This window comes from Macrobrachium nipponense, chromosome 38 (genome assembly GCF_015104395.2).
Source record: "Macrobrachium nipponense isolate FS-2020 chromosome 38, ASM1510439v2, whole genome shotgun sequence".
NCBI lineage: Eukaryota > Metazoa > Arthropoda > Malacostraca > Decapoda > Palaemonidae > Macrobrachium > Macrobrachium nipponense.
Genome location: NC_061098.1, coordinates 54,744,550 through 54,752,049, shown reverse-complemented (window position 1 = coordinate 54,752,049; position 7,500 = coordinate 54,744,550).

Here is a 7,500-nt window from a genome sequence, read left to right as displayed (position 1 = left end):
AGGGACGAAACCTCATGAACTATGAACAGCCAGATTGGAAGCTAAAGTTACACTATTTTTATTATTTGGCTAAAGTCTGTGGTGGAAAATATACATCCAATCAACAGTGTAGAAGGATAAATTTATTTATTTATTTATTTATTTATTTATTTGTTCATTTATTTGTTTATATATTTATTTATTTATTTATTTACCTGTAGAGATCATTTGAAGAACGTTTGTCAAAATGAATTGCATCAGAAGACCAGCTTTAATTTTTTAGTATATTGAGAAAAGCCATTGCATGTATGAGTATCATTAATGATTTCAAATTATTACCACCACCACTAAGAATAATAATCATAATAATAATAACAATAATAATAGTAATAATATTCTTTTTTTTTTTTTTTTTGCTCTATCACAGTCCTCTAATTCGACTGGGTGTATTTATAGCGTGGGGTTCCGGATTGCATCCTGCCTCCTTAGGAGTCCATCACTTTTCTTGCTATGTGCGCCGTTTCTAGGATCACACTCTTCTGCATGAGTCCTGGAGCTACTCCAGCCTCTAGTTTTTCCAGATTCCTTTTCAGGGATCTTGGAATCGTGCATAGGAACACTAGGCACGATCCCAAGATCCCTCTGAAAAGGAATCTGGACTAGAGGCGTGAAGTAGCTCCAGGACTCATGCAGAAGAGTGTGATCCTAGAAACGGCGCACATAGTAAGAAAAGTGATGGACTCCTAAGGAGGCAGGATGCAACCCGGAACCCCACACTATAAATACCACCCAGTCGAATTAGAGGACTGTGATAGAGCAAAAAAAAAAATAAATAAATAATAATAATAATAATGATACTAATAATAATAATATTACATCTAGTCAGTGGAGATAATTAGAATCTTTTACCAGCTACAATAATTTTGTATCTTCTTTTCAGTCATTCTTATGATTACTCTAGTAACCAATAAATCAAAACGTGGGAATATTAGTGCAAATCACGTATCATAAAAGAGGGAATCACTCAGATTTGAGACTACAAGTGATATATATATATATATATATATATATATATATATATATATATATATATATATATATATATATATATATATATATATATATATATATATATATATATATTCCAACCGACTCGTTTCGCATTCACCTAAATGCATCCTCAGGGTCTGTGTAATAAATAATGACTAACATACATTAATGCAATTTTAAAATTGTCTAAATATCATTTACAAAAAGTTAAAATGAAAACCGAAGCTTCATACATAGATAAAAATACATTAACAACTGACAATACAGCACGAGAAATTAAAAGCACATACGTTCAACATATTTTACCGATAACTGCTTTCCCACCAAGCTCGTCAACAGGATTCTTTACAAGGTTCTTAATATATGATTTTGCACTAACACCAATGAAATAAATGTTCCGAAGCTTCCTTTTTATGCCCGATTCCCATATCTGCACGATGATTCCTTTTGGGCCGAATTTACAAAAATCGTACAAAAATACTTTGGCGCATTAAAGGTAAAACTTATTCCTATTAATCCATTCACAATTGGCTCCATGTTTAAATTTAAAGATCGTTTATGCCCTCTCATGCCCTCTGGTATAGTGTACAAATATTCTTGTCCCAGATGTTGTCTGGGGACTTAAGTGGGTTCACATAGACTGCCACACTGGATGTTCACTATCAAATCCCGAACAGTCCAGTATACGTGAACATAGTAAAAAATGTAAAGTTCCCGTTAAATATGAGGATTTCATTATTGTTGGTCAAACTTCCAACTCAAATGAACTATTGATCCTCGAGAACCTTTTCATTAAACTTGTTCCGCAGTTGAACAACCAGACCACCTCCACCCCCTTGTATCTTCTCAAGTCTATTGTTTTTGCTTACATTCTTTTAGCTTTTTGTTTATCTCTTGCCATGGTAGCTCGACCCTCAGTGCTCCTCAAATATTTTTTAACTTTGTATTTTACTAATTTATTTACTTGTTTATCTATCTGAACTTATAATGTCTCGTGTTATTTTGGTAGTTGTTAATGTACTTTTATCTATGTGTGAAGTTTCGGTTGTCATTTTAACTAGTTTGTAAATGATTTTTAGACAATTTCTTAATTAAATGAATCTATATTGGTCATTATTTATTATACAGAGGACCCTGAGGATGCATTCTGCTGAATGCATTCTGCGTCGGTTGGAATAAATTGTAATACTTCGCCATGTCTGCTCCTGCTCCTGCTCTTGCTCCCTGTACATTTTATCACTTTGACGAACTCGCCTACTTTCACCGTTCATATATATATATATATATATATATATATATATATATATATATATATATATATATATATATATATATATATATATATATATATATACATATATATATATATATATATATATACATATATATATATATATATATATATATATATATATATATTTATATATATACATATATATATAATATCGATAGATAGATAGATAGATAGATATTGATAGATAGATAGATAGATAGATAGATAGATAGATATATGGGCAAACTGTTGATACTAACAATTATATCACGTATAAGTTGCTTCTGAATTTAGTGCGCTATAGAAGCATGTTAATGCTCATTGAAAGCAACATTACAAAATTATATCATTCAAATACAAACCCCTGTGAAATGAAAAAAAAAAAAATAAAAAACGAATACAGCAGCATCTGTTCCTGAAGCAGACATGACATGAGATAGTTATAATTTGGTGTGGAGTCTCATTTCCGGTTCATTTGCATACCTATTGTCTCTATTATTGACATTATGCTGATTTGGACGCTTGTTGTGAACGTATATTTGTATTAATATGTATTTATGAAAGTTTTTTTTATATTTATAATATGCTTATGGCATTATTTTAAAAACATTAGATTGATATATGTAGTGACATAAAATGAACTTCAAAATAATATTCATTATCACTGGGATCCCCTTTCAATTGTTAAATGTTTCTTTTAACGAGGCTGTTGTACCTGTAATTGCACAGCAGAATACAGAGTATAAAGATATTCAAGATAAACTCGAGTGCCAAATAATCCGCGAGACATTTTCGTCCAGGGTGAATGAGAAACTATGCCATTCCTTTCCCATTTATAATAAGTGAGTCTAAGGGTGGCTAGCGTGAAAAGCCCGGATAAAAGAGTCTTGGAGACCCCTTGAATACCGAACAGGTAAGTGATCTTTCTCCCCTAAAAAGAAATTGCCCTAACCTCTTTATTGCAGTTTGGCAAATGTTCCAATAATGCATTTCCTGTGTAGGTCAAATGGGGTCATTTTCCAACCTTTATTTCTTCCCAAGTCGAACGAATGCATTCCTGGAGACCCGTGACCTGTTATCGAAGTACCACGTCGAATGTCGAGGTTGAATTATGACTGCGATTGGGTTCATGGGGCATGCTTATATGAGAGAGAGAGAGAGAGAGAGAGAGAGAGAGAGAGAGAGAGAGAGAGAGAGAGAGAGAGGCCATATATATCTTTGATGAGTCTAAGGGAATATTAATAAACTTTAATGCTACATTATTTCATTTGGGCATTTTCTTCATTTTGCTAGCTTTATGCTTCCATGTGTACCTTATCAAGGGTAAAGATACTTGAATATTTAAATGTATTTGCTCTCTTTCTTAAGATATTGGCTTCCTTGCTGTTTTCTCGTGGAGAATCGACAAACGGATTCATTTCGTTTGATGAGTTAGTTATATTTAGTAATTACTAATGGAAAAGACTGTCAAATTCGGCGAGTACAGTACTTGATATTTATGTCTCTATTTCGTATTTTACCTTTATTTTATATGTAAGTTGTCAATTTCATATTATCTTTCTTTTATGATATAAACACTTGATTATTTCATTGTTTACTTTTCAAGAACTTTATTGTTTCACGGTCTTATAGTTTTGGAATAAAAACTGGAACTTATGGCCTCAGATAACTAAATATCACAGTAATTTTTCATTATATATATACGTATATATGTGTGTGTGCTTGTGAGTATGCTTGTGTATGTGTGTATGTGTACTTATATATAAATATGAAATTTTCATGACACAGTGATTTCTATGTAATCATTAAGTTTGCGCAATTTTGGGAATATCCCTGAAGGGGAATTATAACCAAAAGGGAATATTTTATGTGATAAAGATTGTTACTGAATCTAAGTGGTTCGACTGTCGACTGGAGTCGTTGGAAATTACTGTGTCTAGTGTTCGAGACACTTCAGTACCAATCCATTTATCACTAAAAAATTCTCCTTCAGTGATAATTCACCTTCGGGGATATTACCGAAGTCACGTGAATTGGATATTAAACGACAATTGTAGCTTAATGAATGCATATGCATGTATGTATATATATATATATATATATATATATATATATATATATATATATATATATATATATATATATATATATATATATATATATATATATATATATATATATATGTGTGTGTGTGTGTGTGTGTGTGTTGTGTGTGTGTATGTGTCTTTTATTCCTTGTCTCGTTGCTTATCGAAAAAACATTAAAATTAGGATAAAGAACAAACACATCTACTAAAATAAAAAAGATAAAAAAACAAAGAAGAAAACTCTAATCTCACCTCGACTGGGACCTTCATTTCCCAAAGGTGATATTTAGCATATGATTTGCATGCAAGTTCCTTGGACAAGCAATGCAGCGCACGGAGAAGCCATTTAGTTAAAGCATAAGAGAAGCAGAGTAAACTTGTAAAGAGTCTTCTTATGAGAAGTGTAGGCCCTATTACTCGTGTAAATACGGGGTTAGTTATCATATATAAGATTTGTTAAAAAAAAATGCAGTTTGGGATGTTAAGGTGTTGTAGACGGTGGTTTTAAAGATATCGTACGACTATGTAATTTTATTTTGTACGGCTGATTTATTTTAAACAGCTAGAAATTTGAAGATTATCTAAGATTAAATCTAAAAAAAAAATGTTCTTATTTTTAAATCAAAAGCAGAGGTAGACCAACCGCATGTCTTTCATGTTCCATGGATTATTTTATCGGAGTTCGTGAATGTTACAACAATTAACCTCCTAAGCATATTGTCCATACTACCTTCCAACTCAAATATTTGCAAAGCTAAGCCAAATGAACCTTTAATCCTTCATGAGCCTTTTATGTCAAAGAGATGGTTCCCCAATTAAGTTCCTAGTTATTCAACTTTCTCCTGGTGAAGGTATAGGGTTGTTCCTTCCTGTATTAAAGAATACAACATTTTGCACTGAACCTTTCGTTATAATTGTAAGGAAGCGAGGTGGTATACAACAGATAGACCTGAATGGTAAAATGTCTATGTGAGGGAGTGTGATAAACTGGAGATGTGACTCCGGAGAAAGTAATGAAGAGACTATTGTTGTGAAAGTTGTCTGGAGAGGAGGTTCATCCACGATTCAACAGCTTAAGTGTTAATGTGACAGTAGTCATTGTCTATATTTGTGAAAGCCACTAACTCTTTGTAGAAACGCCCAGATATCGAAAGAAATGTTTATATATAATTATATATCCGGTGTCCATTTGGCTTTATTTCTACCTAAGAAAAAAAATCCTCACAAGAGACAGTTGAATAACATTCTGTGTTTATGTTCTCTCTAAAATTCACAAAAGTCCCATGAATTTGTCGTCTAATCTTCTGAAGTCAGTTTGCTGACCTAACTTTCTCTCCTCAAGTTTCGTCAACACTGAGAAACTCTCTCACTTTCTAAAACGACAGAAAGTCTTCCCACTTTCGCTTCAATCTAAACCGAGAACCTATGTAACTGTCTCTTTCCCTCACAGCTATTTAATTAGAGCTCATTTTTAGACGTGCTTTCGCGATAGACTATAAATCTTTTAACTGCTGAAGAAGTTTTCTAATAAAGGCACTGAGAGAGAGAGAGAGAGGAGAGAGAGAGAGAGAGAGAGAGAGAGAGAGAGAGATTAAAAGACAACGAGAAATTGATGGTCACAGTCGAGGTCAGGTAATATTAATCCTGCTTTTACTTGGGACTTCTTTCTCAGTCCCAGTTGATGTAGATTTTCATCTAGTCACTTAAATCTCTTTGTCACTTCAGATGATTCAAGTTACTCATTTTATATCTAAATATTTGCTTATTCATTTTATATCGAAATCAGGTACAATAAGGCAAAAGGGGAACTAAAATGGAACTGATGGCATGTTATGTCATTTGGTCCCGGTAAGTTTGGGCAGTAATCAGCCATGAATCAGAGCGTTAGTGACTGATTATTATTGAATCCGTCATGTTTGATGATTTAAAAATTCACCTCTTTTGGGGTTGTAATTATAATGAAAGTACCTTACCATCAAAATAGCCAGTTGAAAGACTTGTTTTCATTTTCACTGATACCTGATAGGGTTAATCAAAGACAGTTAATCACCAATGATAATGATGAACTTAGAAAATCCATCTTCTATCTTACGATCTGTGAGAAAGCTCATGAGGAAAATATATTGGATGAATTAAAAAACTGTCCAAATTCCAAGAAGAAATATTTGTAATATAGCGTTTAAGAGAAGGAAAAGTAACAAGGAAATAGAATTTCTAAAAAAAAATAACATGATGGATTTGGAGAAATCACATATAAAAAACCGGGTACGACGTTACAAAACAGAAAAATGACTTTGCAAAGATACCATTTTAATGGCCATGGAAAAAGCTGACAGACAATTAGTTGCTTAACATCTCAAATGGATTAAGGAAATAACGAGCTTTTATGATATGCTTTCATGATGAACTTTCATGATGAGAAGGACCTGTTGTGCTTAACAGGTTTTCTTATACAAGAAAGCGATATATGTATGTATGTATGTATGTATGTATGTATGTATGTATGTATGTATGTATGTATGTATGTATGTATGTATGTATGTATGTATGCCAGTGAAAAGACAGAGAGCTATGTACTCTTTTAGTAATGACAAGAATAAAATAGTGAGGCTCAAATTCAGACTGCAAAATCAAAACTATTTTATTTTTTCAATTGCATCCTTGTTGATCGGATAGTTATCAGAGTAAAGAATTATAAGAAATTGCTAATTTGATCAGAATTTTTAAGCTTTTGAAAGCTTCTTAAGACTTTTAAATACAAATGTATCTATCCAACGCGTTCAATTATAAACTTAACGCCACTATAAATTTTTTGTAATTGTTAATTATTTTTCTTTTATGTAAATTATTGTCAATTAAAATCCTATATTGTTCGCATTGTAAAACTTTTAGTGAAAAAGTTCCGTTGATATGAGAATATTATGAAAAAAAGAAGTGCTTAAAAAGTCTAAGAGTATGAAAATGGGAAAGTCCAACATAGGATTTAAAACGTTGCCTCTCTCAATTAAACATCAATTCAGACGGAGAGAAATCATTTAGCTCCTAATAAAAAACGTGTTTTTTTAACATTTCTTTTTCTTTTGCGCATTGCTTTTTTCAAAGCCTAATGAAT